The sequence below is a fragment of the Rana temporaria genome, chromosome 2 (assembly GCF_905171775.1).
Source record: "Rana temporaria chromosome 2, aRanTem1.1, whole genome shotgun sequence".
In the NCBI taxonomy this organism is placed as follows: Eukaryota; Metazoa; Chordata; class Amphibia; order Anura; family Ranidae; genus Rana; species Rana temporaria.
The window spans coordinates 275,191,268-275,207,774 of NC_053490.1; positions in this window are offsets into that span (position 1 = coordinate 275,191,268).

Below are 16,507 nucleotides of genomic sequence, written 5' to 3' on the forward strand. Positions count from 1 at the left end.
AAGTAACAAACTGCATGGATTCATGAAAGACAGAAGTTATTAGACAAATCAGATTTCTTTTTATGAACAGGTAAGTAAAACCTTAGACAAAGGAGTGGCTGTGGACGTGGTATATTTGGATTTTGCAAAAGCATTTGACACAGTTCCCCACATATGCCTAATGTGTAAGTTAAGTCTACAGGATTGGAAAAATCAGTTTGTAAATGGATAGAAAACTGGCTAAAAGACAGAATTCAGAGAGTAGTGGGTAATGATTCTTACTCTGAAGTGTCTAAGGTTATCAGTGGTGTTCTCCAAGGTTCAGTGTTGTGACCCTTTCTTTTTAATATATTTATAAATGATATCGGGTCTGAGATTAAAAGTACAATTTCTGTCTTTGCTGATGACACCAAGCTATGCAGAGGAATAATGTCCTTACAAGATGTCTTCAGCTAAAGCCCTGTACACACGGCCCGGATTCTCGTCTGGAAAGAACGTTGTTTTTCCTGACGAGATTCCTGGCACACGTACGATTTAAAAGAACCGCCATTCTTTTGAATGGCATGAACATGGTGATGTCATCGACTATGACGAGCATGCACTCTTCACATTCAATGCCGTCACCGCCATCTTGCTTCACCCTACCTATGCCTTGGAAGCTACCCCGCATGCTTCAAAGTCATTTCGAGCATGCGCGGGTTTCCATGGAGACAGGTAAGTATACACACGCTCGGGTTTCTTGGCAGGAAAACACTGCTGAGAATCACAACGAGAAAATAGAGAGCAGGTTCTCTATTTTTCCTGTCTAGATTCTGGGCAGTTTTCTTGACTAGAAACCTCAAAGCCTCGTACACGCGCACGGTTTACTTGGCAAGAAAGCTCTGCCAGCAGTTTTCTTGCTGTTTCTTGCCGAGAAAACCATGCGTGTGTACGAGACTTTACAAGCCAACCTTGATGCACTGTTTAAATGGTCAACTGTTTGGCAAATGAGTTTTAATGTTGATAAATGTAAAGTTATGTGCTTGGGAGCTAAGAATATGCATTCATCTTTCACATAAGCTTAATATTAGCATGCAATGCCAAGCTGCGATTTCCAAAGCGAGCAAAGTCTTTTCTTGTATTAATAGGAGGTATGTACTCCAGAGAGAGAGATATCATTCTGCCCCTGTGCAAATCAGTAGCAAGACATCATCTGGAATATGCACTTCAGTTTTGGGCACCAGTTTACAAAAATGAATATTAGGGAACTGGAGAAAGTGCAGAGAAGAGCAACCAAACTGATAAGAAGCATGGAGGAGCTCAGCTATGAGGCAAGATTAGAAGAATTTAATTTATTCTCTCTTGAGAAGAGGAGATTAAGGGGGGGGGGGGTATGATCAATGTATATAAGTACATACAGTAATTGGTCCATATACAGTGCCTTGAAAAATTATTTAAACCCCTTGAATTTTTCCACATTTTGTCATATTACAACCAAAAACTTAAATGTATTTTTTTGGGATGTTATGTGATAGACCAACACAAAGTGGCACCTAATTGTGATGTGGAAGGAAAATTATAAATTGTTTTAATTTTTTTTTACAAAAAAATATCTGCAAAGTGTGGCGTGCATTTGTATTCAGCCTCCTTTACTCTGCCGACAGCATAAAAACATGACAGATGTTTTAACCCCTTTCACCCCATCTAAAAAAAAATCTTTTACTGATTTGATCTCACTAAACACAGGCAAGATGAGTTGCTTTGGAATATCTTGTAAAGCTGGCCATACAAATTACAGCCTGATTATGCAAACTCTGTTCAATTTCCTACAGACTTACCAACCACTATGCTATGCGGGGGCCTACCTAAACAATCTTTTCAATCTGTATCCAACACATCCAACTACATATAATATTTGAGATGGTGTAACCAGATAATGTAATGTGTATTATTATTATTACAGTTAAATTGACTAGGTCTGCATTTTTTTGCTTCAGTGTTTCATTTATAAATCCCTGCATTAGAATGAAAATAACAGAATTTACTGAATGCCTAAGCAGAAAAGAGGCAATAAACTAGTGGCAATAGCCATACATAGTCTCTTCATAAGCAACCTATTGTACTTTATATAACAAAAAAGCATACTTTTTGCTCACGGATCATGAGCAGTACAAAACCTTTCATGTAAGGACCCAATAACAATAGCCTGTGCAATGTGTAGAGGCAGCTGAAATGTGCTTTTCCCCCTCAAATTAGATTTCAGCACCATGGAGAGAGGTTCTCTATAGTTCAGGCTTGCTCTCTTTACACTCAGTCCAATCTCCCCCTCCCCAAGCTCAGTGAGCCAAGTCAACGCTAATTGCAGATTCAATATTTCATATTGAGATGTGAAGCTATTTGCAAGTGATCAATACAAGACTTTGCCAGGAAAGAGGTTACTGCAATCAAAGTAGAGAAAGTAGCTCATTAAAACAGCTTGTCATGTCTGGGAGCATAAGGCGGGTGCCAAGTGGGGGCCCCAGTAATCTCTAGTAACGCAGACTACCTCTAATGACAAAAAAAACATTGTTAGAAAGGTATCTTTGCTTGTGACTTGTGTCTGTCAATACTGTATTACTAGAATATCTGGAATAAACAATTCATGAAGTAAAACAAATGGCTTTCAATATATGAGCATCCAATTCGCAATAGTGTGAACCCAGCCTAAAGCGGAACTTCACTCTGCCAATGAACACTGATTATTTTTATTCCTTATGCTGCTAGCATTAGAAAATAGATAGGAAAGTATATCATATTAACTTGTTTTAAACATTTCTTTAGTTACTACCTGGTTTCTTGCTTAGGCAAATTATGTCATAAATCCCAGGAGTCTTCAGGAGTTGGGGGGGGGGGGGGAGGAGGACACTCTCCTGCATGCATGCCTGAGATAAAGGCATATGGATCCCAGAAAGTAAATGCTACATAAATCATTTTCCCTTATGCCGCGTACACACCATCACTTTATGTGATGAAAAAAAAATGACGTTTTGAAAAACGTCAATTAAAATGACTGTGTGTGGGGGAAAACGTCGTTTTATGTCTTGTTAAAAACGACAAAAAAAAATTGAAGCATTCTTCAATTTTTTGTGTCGTTTTTCAAAACGTCATTTTTTGTGTCAATTAAAATGATAGTGTGTGGGCAAAACGACGCTTAAAACTACGTTTTTAAACCCGCGCATGCTCAGAAGCAAGTTATGAAGCTAGCTTCAATGGAAAAGAGTGCTGAACGTAACCGCGCTTTGCTAGAGCATTTTGAAAAAACTATGGTGTGTAGGCAACGTCGTTTTTGAAAATGAAGTTTCAAAAACGTTGTTTTATTTCATGATTTAAAACGTTTTTTTTCATCACATAAAGTGATGGTGTGTACGCGGCATTACTCAAGATAGCCACGGCCAGTATTGCTAGAGGTTGTTTTTCAAGATAATTTCTCAACTAAACATAGCATAGAGACATGGAAGGTTAGAGAAGTTTGCTTTAAATAGTAAAAATTAACTAAATAGGGTTTTTGATTTGTGGTGCTCAGATACAGATACAGTGAAGATCCGCTTTAACCACTTGCCGACCGCCTCACGTAGATATACGTTGGTAGAATGGGGGGATGCCTTTGTAAACAAGGCATCTCCCTGTTCTGACTGGTGGCACAGCACTGATTGACTGCTTCCTCTCATTGGAAGGAGCGATCAGTGACGTGTCACAGTAAGCCACACCCCCTAACAGTTATAATCACTCCCTAGGACACACTTAACCCCTTCCCCGCCCCCTACTGGTTAACCCCTTCACTGCCATTCACATTTATACAGTAATCAGTGCATTTTTATAGCACTGATTGCTGTATAAGGCTCCATGCACACTGGAGCTGATAAACTGCAGTTTATTGGAGTTTGGGTGTTTTTTTTAAAAGCCCATAAACTCCACTCTATGTTAGCCTATGTGTCAATGCACACATGGAAGTTTTTCAGCTTTAATGAGCAGTGGAGTTTATGGGCTTTTTTCTGCGTTCAAAGTGCCGTTTTTTTCCCTCCAAAAACGCAAAAAAACGCCAAATGCCTATAAACGCAAAAAAAAAAACGTGTTTTTGATCCATTGGAAAAAGAAAATTGAAAAAAAACGCTAACACTAAAAACGCTTATGAACGCTATTGCAAAAACTTTAAAAAAAACTTTGAAAGACTCCCTGCAAAGCTACTGGTGTTTTTATAACATTATTTTAGCATCCAGTGTGCATGGAGCCTAAATGTGAATGGTCCCAAAATAGTTGTAAAAAGTGTGTGCTACCGGCGCAAAAAAAAAAAAAAACACTTAATCAATAAACTTGTTTGCTGCAATCAAAAAATACACGCCACCCTCGGGTGGGATGTTTAAAAAAATGAACAATAGGTGGATTGCACTAACCTTTAAATCAATTTGTATTTTACCACTTCTATTTTTACCATGAGAAATATATATCTATTCCATATTTCTAGGGGGTTCTTTATAAATATCCCTCCCAGTTTCTATCAAGTGTTTTGATTGATTGCTGAGTCCAAAGTTAACCCACTGCAATATCTAAATACGTACTCCTATCTGAAGATATATGAGTAAATAAATAAATATACAAATATATAAAATGTGAAAAAAATAGTCCAATGATCATATAAATCAAATATACAGTGCTAAGGAACAACAAATTCTAATAATAATTTAACCATCAAAGTGCAAGTGCAAAATGAGAACAAATATGAAACAAATCCCAATGGATGAAAAGTGCAAATGCTTATATATGATACGATAAATCAATCGACTTATACCAGTCCATAGATCAATAAAGTGCAGCTGAAAAATAATAACAAATCACAATGAATAGCCTCAGTGAGTGATCAGCTCATTTCAATATGTTTGTTCTTTGTCCGTGGTTAAAGTGCGCCTAATTCCACCGTTCTTAGGACTACACCACCACCTTATAAAATGGCCACTAACCAGATACAACTGTGTATGCGCCTTTGATTCATTAATTGGATAACCACTCCTATTCAATGGATCAGACTAAATATATTAGGCGCACTCCAAAGACATGCTGGTAGGTTAATTGGATCCTGACCAAATTGGCCCAGTATATATGTAAATATGTGTGTACGACTGTGTGTCCCAAGCGTGTCGAGATCTTATGAGGTAAATGACTGCACCAGCCAGGAAGACACTGTCTGCTAGAGGCGATTCAGTTTGCATGTGTAGCGCTATACAAGTCATTCATTCAGACTGCAGCCTTTCCAAGTATATCAGTGCAATTTGATTTATCTTGCTCCATCAGTTTTTATAAAAAATAGATAGCCATCATAGTGTAGTATATCTCTACTCTTTATTAAAAAGTAAAAAAATAAAAGACTATTGCACTCACATTTGTATGTGCACCTAAGCCGGCACTAAGGTAATCCAGCCGTGTATACGTGGTAGGAAGTGTCAGCCTGTATGCCCCTGTAGTTTCCTCTGTCGGCGTGCATTCTAGGCCTCACTTTTGTTTGGCAGGAAGTGACTTAATTTTCACCCAGCAGCCTCTACGCGTTTCGCAAACGTAATTGCGTCAATGAGACAATGATTTATAAAATACAAATATGTGAACACACACATACAAAAATATATATATTTAGGGTAACATACACTTTAACTACTTCAGATCTGCGCTATAGCCGAAAGACGGCTATAGCGCGGACCTAATTTGCTGGGAGGGCGTCCATGGACGTCCTCCCCTTCTGAAGCGGCCTGTGCGCCCCCTGCAGGGCGCGCTCTGTGATCAGCAAGTCAATGAGACTTGTGTGATCACAGAGCAGAGTAAGGGGTCGATCTCGCCCCCTTACCACATGATCAGCTGTCAGAAAATGACAGCTGATCATGTGATGTAAACAGAGCCGGTAATCGGCTATTTTCTCTCCTCACGCTGAAGGAGAGCAGCCGCCTGCTCATCTGGGCCACCTGCCAGTGCATAACAGTGCTGCCTACCAGCGCCACCTATCAGTGCCCTCAGTGCCCACAGTTCTGCCCACAGTGCCACCCATCAGTGCCCAACGTACCACCCAGCAGAGCCCACAGTGCCACCTATCAGTGTCACCAATCAGTGTCACCTACCAGTGCCACCCATCAGTGTCCATTACCAGTGCCCATCAGTGGCACCTAGCAGTGCCACCTAGCAGTGCCCATTAGTGCCACCTTATCTGTCCCCATCAGTGCTGCCTTATCTGTTCCCATCAGTGCTGACTTATCTGTTCCCATCAGTGCCGCCTTATCTGTTCCCATCAGTGCCGCCTTATCTGTCCCCTTCAGTGCCACTTTATCTGTGCCTATCAGTGCTGCCTTATCTGTGCCTATCAGTGCCACCAGTGCAGCCTATCAGTGCCCAGCAGTGCCACCTCATCAGCGCATATCAATGAAGAAGAAAAATTACCTGTTTGCAAAATTTTATAACAAACTATGGAACATGATTTTTTTTTCAAAATGTTCCATGTTTTTTTGTTTGTTTAGCAAAAAATAAAAACCCCAGCAGTGATTAAATACCACCAAAAGAAAGCTCTATATGTGTGAAAAAAAAAATGATAAAAATGTAATATGGGTACAGCTTTGTATGACTGCGCACTTGTCATTCAAAGTGCGTCCGCGCTGAAAGCTAAAAATTGGTCTAGGCAGGAGGGGGGTTTAAGTGCCCAGTAAGGAAGTGGTTAACCACTTCCCGACCGCCTCATGTAGATATACGTCGGCAGAATGGCACGGACAGGCACATCAACGTACCTGTACGTGCCTGCCTAGACGTGGGTCGGGGGTCTGATCGGGACCCCCCCCCGCTACACGCGGCGGTCGGGTTCCCTCGGGGAGCGATCCGGGACGACGGCGCGGCTATTTGTTTATAGCCGCTCCGTCGCGATCGCTCCCCGGAGCTGAAGAACGGGGAGAGCCGTATGTAAACACGGCTTCCCCGTGCTTCACTATGGCGCTGCATCGATCGAGTGATCCCCTTTATAGGGGAGACTCGATCGATGACATCATTCCTACAGCCACACCCCCCTACAGTTGTAAACACACACTAAGTGTACACTAAATCCTACAGCGCCACCTGTGGTTAACTCCCAAACTGCAACTGTCATTTTCACAATAAAGAATGCAATTTAAATGCATTTTTTGCTGTGAAAATGACAATGGTCCCAAAAATGTGTCAAAATTGTCCGAAGTGTCCGCCATAATGTCGCAGTCACGAAAAAAATCGCTGATCGCCGCCATTAGTAGTAAATTTTTTTTATAAAAATGCAAAAAAACTATCCCCTATTTTGTAAACGCTATAAATTTTGCGCAAACCAATCGATAAACGCTTATTGCGATTTTTTTTACCAAAAATAGGTAGAAGAATACGTATCGGCCTAAACTGAGGAAAAAAATAATTTTTATATATGTTTTTGGGGGATATTTATTATAGCAAAAAGTAAAAAATATTGAATTTTTTTCAAAATTGTCGCTCTATTTTTGTTTATAGCGCAAAAAATAAAAACCGCAGAGGTGATCAAATACCACCAAAAGAAATCTCTATTTGTGGGGAAAAAAGGACAGGAATTTTGTTTGGGAGCCACGTTGCACGACCGTGCAATTGTCTGTTAAAGCGACGCAGTCCCGAACTGTAAAAACACCTTGGGTCTTTAGACAGCATATTGGTCCGGGGCTTAAGTGGTTAACCACTTGACACCCGCACGCCGTCATATGACGTCCAAAACGGGGACCTGTTATCCTGGGTGGACGTCATATGACGTGATGGGCTTTGCGGGGGGATATCTCAATGATGCCTGCACCCGGAGGCATCATTGAGATATCATTTTTTAGCGGCGGCGATCCTGCGCACCGTAAGAACGATCATAGCGGCGGTTCCGCCGCTAGATCGTTCTTACAGGCGGCGGGAGGGGACATCCCCCCCTCCCGCCGCCATCCGGTGCTTCTCCGGGCTCTCCCGTCCCACCGGGGGCCCGGAGAGATGATCGCCGTCCGCCGGATGTTTGCCATAGAGAAGACTGGTGACCATCTGGTCACCAGTCATCTCTATGACCGTCGGAGGCCCGGGCGCGATGTGATGACGTCACGCCCGGGTCCCCGTAAGTAAACAAACCGCAATTGCGGCTAGTTTGAATGAGATCTGTGAATTTTTTTTCACGATCTCATTCTTTCCAGCCTGCAGGAGAGATGTGGGGTCTTATTGACCCTGCATCTCTCCTTAAAGAGGACCTGTCATGCACATTCCTATTACAAGGGATGTTTACATTCCTTGTAATAGGAATAAAAGCGATTGAAAAAAAAAAAAGTGTAAAAAAAAGTGTAAAAAATAAAGAAATAAGTAAAATAAAAAAGAAAAAATAATAATAAAAAAATTAAAATGCCCCTGTCCCCGGTAGCTCGCGCTCAGAAGCGTACGCACACGTAAGTCCCGCCCACGTATGTAAACGTCGTTCAAACCACACATGTGAGGTGTCGCCGCGTGCGTTAGAGCGTGTGCAACAATTCTAGCACTAGACCTCCTCTGTAACTCTAAACTGGCAACCTGTAAAAAATTTAAAGTGTCGCCTATGGAGATTTTTAAGTAACGAAGTTTGGCGCCATTCCATGAGTGTACGCAATTTTAAAGCGTGACATGTTAGGTATCTAGTTACTCGGCGTAACATCATCTTTCATATCTTACCAAAAAATTGGGCTAACGTTACTGTTTTGTTATTTTTTAATTTATGAAACCGTTTTTTTTACAAAAAAAAGCTGTTTAAAAAATTATTGCGCAAATACGGTGCAAGATAAAAAGTTGCAATGACCGCCATTTTATTCCCTAGGGTGTCTGCTAAAAAAACATATATAATGTTTGGGGGTTCTGAGTAATTTTCTAGCAAAAGAATGAGGATTTGTACATGTAGGAAAGAAGTGCCAGAATAGGCCCGGGAAGGAGGTGGGTTTTAAAGCCCGGTATTGAAGTGGTTAAAGAAAATCCAGACTCAGCATTATGGGTGCTGATGTCATAACATTTTGCATTCTGAAGATAAAATTCTAGATAGCTTATTATTTATTATAAATTGATGTGCATAACCGTAACGTTTGTTGTGAATAATTGTTGAACTGACGTCCATAATCATGTATACAATGCAGTGGACAAGAAGCTATATTTTAGTGTGCTTTGTAAATTTCCAGCGATTGACAAGGCAGGATGCGTCACTTAGCACTAATGCTGGAAATACCTCTAATAGCGCCCAATGATTGACAGACTGGTAAGCTCCCACTTTACGGTGTGCTGGGAAACCACATGACAGGAATACACAGTGGCAGAGTGTGATGACATCGTCTGTCTATATTATTTCTGGGAAAACCGTGATAAACATACATAGCAATGCCTGAGCTGCAAATAGGATCAGCACTGTGAGCAGGCAACTAATGGACCCTGAAATGCAGCCTGTTTTGTTGCAAATTTCCCTGACAGATTTTGAAGCTTTTTTATTTGCAAGCCAGTTGCAGAATTTATAGCCTGAGGGACGCCCACTTCTAAAAGGACACCGTAACCTAATTGCCTTTTAGAAGTGAACGTCAGGAGCCAGATGCTGAATTATGTCATTAATGGGAACTGTTTGCTCACTTTGCATAGAGTGGCATTATAATGGCGTCAGCATTTTGTAGCGAGCCCTACCCCCACCACGTATTTAACCATTTCGTGCTCTTGTTCTCATATGCTGATATGCCGTCAAGAAGTGGCACAGGTGTTCTTAAAAAATGATATACCGGTAGTTCTTAAAAAAAAAAATAGGACCCTACATTAAAAATGAAGCATTACAAACAGTGAATTGTTTGCTTTAGAGTTCGGTTAGGAAAAGATACTGCAGTGGAAAAAGCTGGAAAAGCTGCTCTGTCACGTAACTTCTCGGCACACATTATGCTTGCTTTACATCAAGTACAGGATTTACAGGATTCCCTGTGGAGCAACATGGAGATTTTTGTGGCAGAGATAATTTTATTTCTCAAGGGCAGATCTGGAAATAGTTAGAGGAGATGGGTATTGTCATGTAACTGAAATAATATAATGGTTTCAGGACTAGAATTGTCATAGAGAAATTTTATATATATACATATATATATATATATATATTTTTATATATATATATATATATATATATATATATATATATATATATATATATATATTAGTGCTGTCAAGCGATTAAAATGTTTAATCGCGATTAATCGCATAAATGTCATAGTTAACTCACGATTAATCGCGCCATTAAGGAGGTTCCCCTTTAAAAAAATTTTTTTTTGTTTTCTTATTTATTTTTTATTTTTTTATAATATTAAATTGTGTTTTTTAAATTTTTTTACATTTTGATCACTTTTATTGCTGTCACAAGGAATGTAAACATCCCTTGTGACAGCAATAGGTGGTGACAGGTACTCTTTATGGAGGGATCGGGGGTCTAAAAGACCTCCGAGCCCTCCTTTGCACTTCAAAGTATTCAGATCGCCGAAAACGGCGATTCTGAATACTGTGTACTTTTTTAAATCCGGCGCCATTGGCAGCCGAGAAACCCGGAAGTGACGTCATGACGTCGCTTCCGTGGTTTCAATGCGGAGACTGAATCAAAGCCGCTTACGGCTTAGTGTCAGTCTCCGCCTGGACACAGAAGGCGCCGGATGGAGGATCGGGTCTCCCGGTGGGACGGGAGGCCCGGTCAGAGCGGCGAAAGGCGGCAGGAGGGGGGGGGATGTCCCCTCCCGCTCCTCCGGCATAACAACCGAGCGGCTTTTAGCCGCATCGGTTGTTATGTTTGGATAGCCGATCGCCCGCTCTAAACAACGGTACCGGGATGATGCCTGCGGCTGCAGGCATCATCCCGGTATAACCCCCGAACGCCGCCTCGTTAATCGCGCGATAAAAAAATTTACGGCGTTAACGTGGGTTTGCGTTAACGCCGTTAATAGCGCGTTTAACTGACAGCACTAATATATATATATATATATAGATGAAAATGCTTCAGACCAACGTGGTCCCGTAGCCAGGAACACTGCGACACACACACCCCGGCCAGGAGGGCCACACTCGGGGGGTGGTGGGACGACTGCCCAGCTCAAGGGCGGGAACACGGCGACCCCGAACCAATGGCATCTGCCCTTTAAATACCCCTTCCCAGCATGCACAGCGAGGCGATCAACCCTCCTGATTGGCTGCCGGGAAGAGATATCCAACTGCACTTGACCCTACTGCTGCCACCTGTCGGCGTGGGGCGGGACTCACTCCCCAGTCAACGACAGTATGTACAAATAGTACAGCCAAAACTAGAGCAGAGGCCCTAAATGAGTGTCATGATCTGGGGCTGCATGAGTGCTGCCGGCACTGGGATGCTACAGTTCATTGAGGGTACCATGAATTCCAACATGTACTGTGACATACTGAAGCAGAGCATGATCCCCTCCCTTCAGAGACTGGGTCCCTCCCTTTGGATAACTACCCAAAACACACCTTCAAGATGATCACTGCCTTGCTAAAGAAGCTAAAGGTAAAGGTGATGAACTGGCCAAGCATGTCTCCAGACCTAAACACTATTGGGCATCTGTGGCGCATCCACAAACAGAAGGTAGAGGAGCGCAAGGTCCCTAACATCCACCAGTTCCGTGATGTCGTCATGGAGGAGTGGAAGAGGAGTCCAGTGGCAACCTGTGAAGCTCTGGTGAACTCCATGCCCAAGAGGGTTAAGGCAGTGCTGGAAAATAACGGTGGCCACACAAAATATTGGCACTTTGGACCCAATTTGGACATTTTCACTTAGACCCCTTTCACACTGAGGAGTTTTTTAGGCGGTACAGCGCTAAAAATACCGCCTGAAAAACTCCTGCACAGCCTTCTCAATGTGAAAGCTCGAGGGCTTTCACACTGAGGCGATGCGCTGGCAGGAGAGAATTTTTTTTCCTGCAAGCAGCATCTTTGGAGCGGTGAGAGGAGCGGTATGTATACCGCTCCTTCCCATTTAAAACAATGGGAAACTGCGGTAATACCGCCCGCAATGCGCCTCTGCAGAGACGCATTGCGGGCGGTATTAACCCTTTATCGGCCGCTAGCGGGGGCTACCGCACCGCTAGTGGCCGGATCCCGCGGCAATTCCAACGGTACAGCACCACTATTTTTAGCGGCGCTATACCGCCACCGCGCCTCCCGCCCCAGTGTGAAAGGGGCCTTAGGGGTGTACTCACTTTTGTTGCCAGCGGTTTAGACATTAATGGCTGTGTGTTGAGTTATTTTGCTGGGACAGAAAATGTACACTGTTATACAAGCTATACACTCACTATTTTACATTGTAGCAAAGTGTAATTTCTTCAGTGTTGTCACATGAAAGGATAGAATAAAATATTTATAAAAGTGTGAGGGGTGTACTCACTTTTGTGAGATACTGTGTGTGTGTGTATATATATATATATACATACATACATAAAAAATATATAAGGTTCAAAAATGAGAATGTTTTAGCACTGTTGTTGTTAAAGATACTTTCACTCCACATTTTTGAATCTAAAAATGCTTACTTGAACACCGGTAGCTGGATTCACAAAGAGTTACGCCGGCGTATCAGTAGATACGCCGTCGTAACCCGGAATCTAAGCCGTCGTATGTTTAAGTGTATGCTCAAACTGTACACTTAAACCTAGCTAAGATACGACGGCCTGCGCCGTCATATCTTAGGGTGCAATGTTTCCGCTGGCCGCTAGGTGGCGCTTCCGTTGAGTTCGGCGGAGAATATGCAAATGACTAGATACACCGATTCACGAACGTACGCTTGCCCAACGCAGTAAAGATACGCCGTTTCCGTAAGAGTTACGCCGGCGTAAAGATAAAGCTGCCCCCTAGGTGGCCTAGCCAATGTTAAGTATTGCCGTCGTTCCCGCGTCAAAATTTGAAAATGTTATGTCGTTTGCGTAAGTCGTCCGTGAATGGGACTGGATGTAATTTACGTTCACGTCAAAACCAATACGTCCTTGCGGCGTACTTTGGAGCAATGCACACTGGGATATGTCCACGGACGGCGCATGCGCCGTTCGTAAAAAAAGGTCAATCACGTCGGGTCACAAGTAATTTACATAGAACATGCCCCCTCACCCTCATTTGAATTAGGCGCGCTTACGCCGGCCCATTCACACTACGCTGCCGTAACTTAGGAGGCAAGTGCTTTGTGAATACAGCACTTGCCTCTCTGACTCACGGCGGCGTAGCGTAAATACGATACTCTACGCCGCCTCAAAATGCACACATCTACCTGAATTTACAAAGGTGTAATCTCTATGGCATACGGTTATCCAATACAGCAATATTTAATGATGCACCCTATTAGAAGTAGGATCAAATGAGAAGCAGAAGTTTTTATGGGAGAGCAATGCTGTTATGTATAAATGACAAATAATTCCATTAGGCTCTTTCTTTTTCTTTTCTTTTCTTTTTTTTTTTTTACAAAGGTTAACTCAATTACTTATTCTTCTTGAGTATATCATATTCCCAGATTACTGCACTATGCTGGTCCTTTGTAATACATGTGGGCAAGACCAGACATATCTAATGCCGCGTACACATGATAATTTTTCGGCATGAAAAAAAAACGTATTTTTTTCCAACTTCATCATTAAAACGACGTTGCCCACACACAATCGTTTTTAGAAAATGCTCTAGCAAAGCGCGGTGACGTACAACACGTACAACGGCACTCTAAAGGGGAAGTTCCATGCAGATGACGCCACCCTTGGGGCTGCTTTAGCTTAAAAAATGTTCTAAATTTTTTTTTCGTTTTTCAGAACCTGAAAAATGATGTGAAGCCCACACACGATCATTTTAAATGACATTTTTTAAAAACATTGCTTTTTTCATGCCGAAAAATGATCATGTGTACGCGGCATAAGACTTTTCTTAAAACACGTACAACAGCACTATAAAGGGGAAGTTTGATTCCACTGGCTCCACCCTTCTGAGCATGTGCGGGTTTCTAAGCATACACACAAACGTGTTTCTCTTCAAAAACAAGCCTGACGTGGAACACGACGAGGAAATTGAGACTCCCGACGAGGAAAAAGAGAACTTGTTCTCTTTTTTTCTCATCGAGTTCCACGACAGTTTTCTCGAAAAACATACACACGACCGTTTTCCTTTGCAAAAAAGCTCTGCCACCAAGTTTCCTGATTGATTCTGTCGAGGAAAACGATCGTGTGTACGAGGCCTCAGAGTCTGTGGCAGTGAAGAATAGCATCCCCACAACATGATGCTGCCACCACCATATTTCACAATGGGGATGATATGTTCAGGGTGATGTGCAGTATTAGCTTACTACCACACATAGCGTTTTGCTTTTAGGCCAAAAAGTAAAATTTTGTTCTTATTTGACCAGAGCACCTTCTTCCACATGTTTTCTGTGTCCCCATATGGCTTCTCGCAAACTGCAAACAGAAATTCTTATGGCCTTCTTTCAACAATGGTTTTCATCTTGCCACTCTTCCAAAAAGACCAGATTTGTGGAGGGCACAACAAATAGTTGTCCTGCGGACAAATTTTCCCACCTGAGCCGTGGATCTCTGCAGCTCCTCCAGAGTTACCATGGGCCTCTTGGCTGCTTCTCTGATTAATGCTCTCCTTGCCCGGCCTGTCATTTTAGGTGGATGCAGGGCCGTCTTACTGAGCGGGCACGACTGGGCACAGCCCAGGGCCCCAGGTTCACCTGGGGCACCAGAGCCGGACAAATTGCCCCCCCCCGATAATGCGGGTGAGAGATGGGGTTACGGCTGCCACCTGTACAAGCTGTGCCCGGGCTTGTGTCCTCCAGGCAGTGTGGGAAGTACCTGCACTGCAGCCCTCCATCATTCCCCCCCGTGGCTGTATGCGGTCTCATACTTTTCCGAGTGCCGCGGCCGCCAGCAGCACTAACTCTCCGCCCCCTCCTGTGGTGTCAGTGATCACTGCTTCCTACCTCCCCATCACCCACCCCCTCCTGTGGCTGGATTGCACTGATGCACTCTGTCCTGTGACCAGCACCGTCCCCATGCCTTCAGTGGTGAGCGATCCCGAGTCCCCCATCGTCGGATCCCCCCCTTAATGTGCAGATCGATCAGCAAAGCAGCACGCTCCCCCCCTTCTTCCCCCACTCCAGAAGGGCCATGAGACCCCTCCTCTTCTCTGTCAGCTCCTCATCTTCTCTGCCAGACCCCCCACCTCTGCCAGACCCCCCTCCTCTCTGTCAGACCCCCTCCTCTCTGCCAGACCCCCCCTCCTCTCTGCCAGACCCCCCTCCTCTCTGCCAGACCCCCTTCTCTCTGCCAGACCCCTCCTCTCTGCCAGACCCCCCTCCTCTCTGCCAGACCCCCCTCCTCTCTGCCAGACCCCCCTCCTCTCTGCCAGACCCCTCTTCTCTCTGCCAGACCCCCCTCTTCTCTGCCATACCCCCCTCCTCTCTGCCAGACCCCCCTTCTCTCTGCCAGACCCCCCTTCTCTCTGCCAGACCCCCCTTCTCTCTGCCAGACCCCCCATCTCTCTACCAGACCCCCATCTCTCTGCCAGACCCCCCATCTTCTCTGCCAGACCCCCCATCTTCTCTGCCAGAACCCCATCTTCTCTGTCAACTCCCCATCTTCTCTGCCAGACCCCCCTCCTCTCTGCCAAACCCCCATCTTCTCTGCCAGACCCCCCATCTTCTCTGCCAGACCCCCATCTTCTCTGTCAACTCCCTATCTTCTCTGCCAGACCCCCTCCTCTCTGCCAAACCCCAATCTTCTCTGTCAGCTCCCCATGTGGCAACATGTGGCAAGTGACAATCCGCAACGTGTGGCAGGTGATGTGGCAAGTGACAATCTGCATCTGGTGACAGGCGACGTGGCAAGTGACACGCTGAATCTATTGACAAGGAACCAGTGGCAAGTGACACACTGAATCTGGTGGCAGGTGATGGTGGCAAGTGACACGCTGAATCTGGTGGCAGGCGACGGTGGCAAGTGACCCGCTTAATCTGGTGGCAGGTGACGTGGCAAGTAACACGCTGAATCTGGTGGCAGGTGACGGTGGCAAGTGACACGCTGAATCTGGTGGCAGGTGACGGTAGCAAGTGACACACTGAATCTGGTGGCAGGGAACAGTAGCAAGTGACACGCTGTAAAGTAGAAATATTGTACTTTCATTCTTGAGAGTAGGTTCGTAAATTGGGGCAGGCTTGTAGGGGCCCCATAGCATTACTTTGCCCAGGGGCCCATGATGCTACTAAGATGGGCCTGGGTGGATGGCCATGTTTTGATAGGTTTTCACTTGTGACATACTCTTTCCATTATCGGATGATGTATTGAACAGTGTTCTGTTTGATGATCAAAGCTTGGGATATTTTTTTATAACCTAACCCTGTTTTAAACTTCTCCACAACTTTATCCCTGACCTGTCTGGTGCGTTCCTTGGCCTAAACAATGCTGTTTGTTTGCTAAGGTTCTCTAAAAAAAACTATGAGGGCTTCACAGAACAGCTGTATTTACAC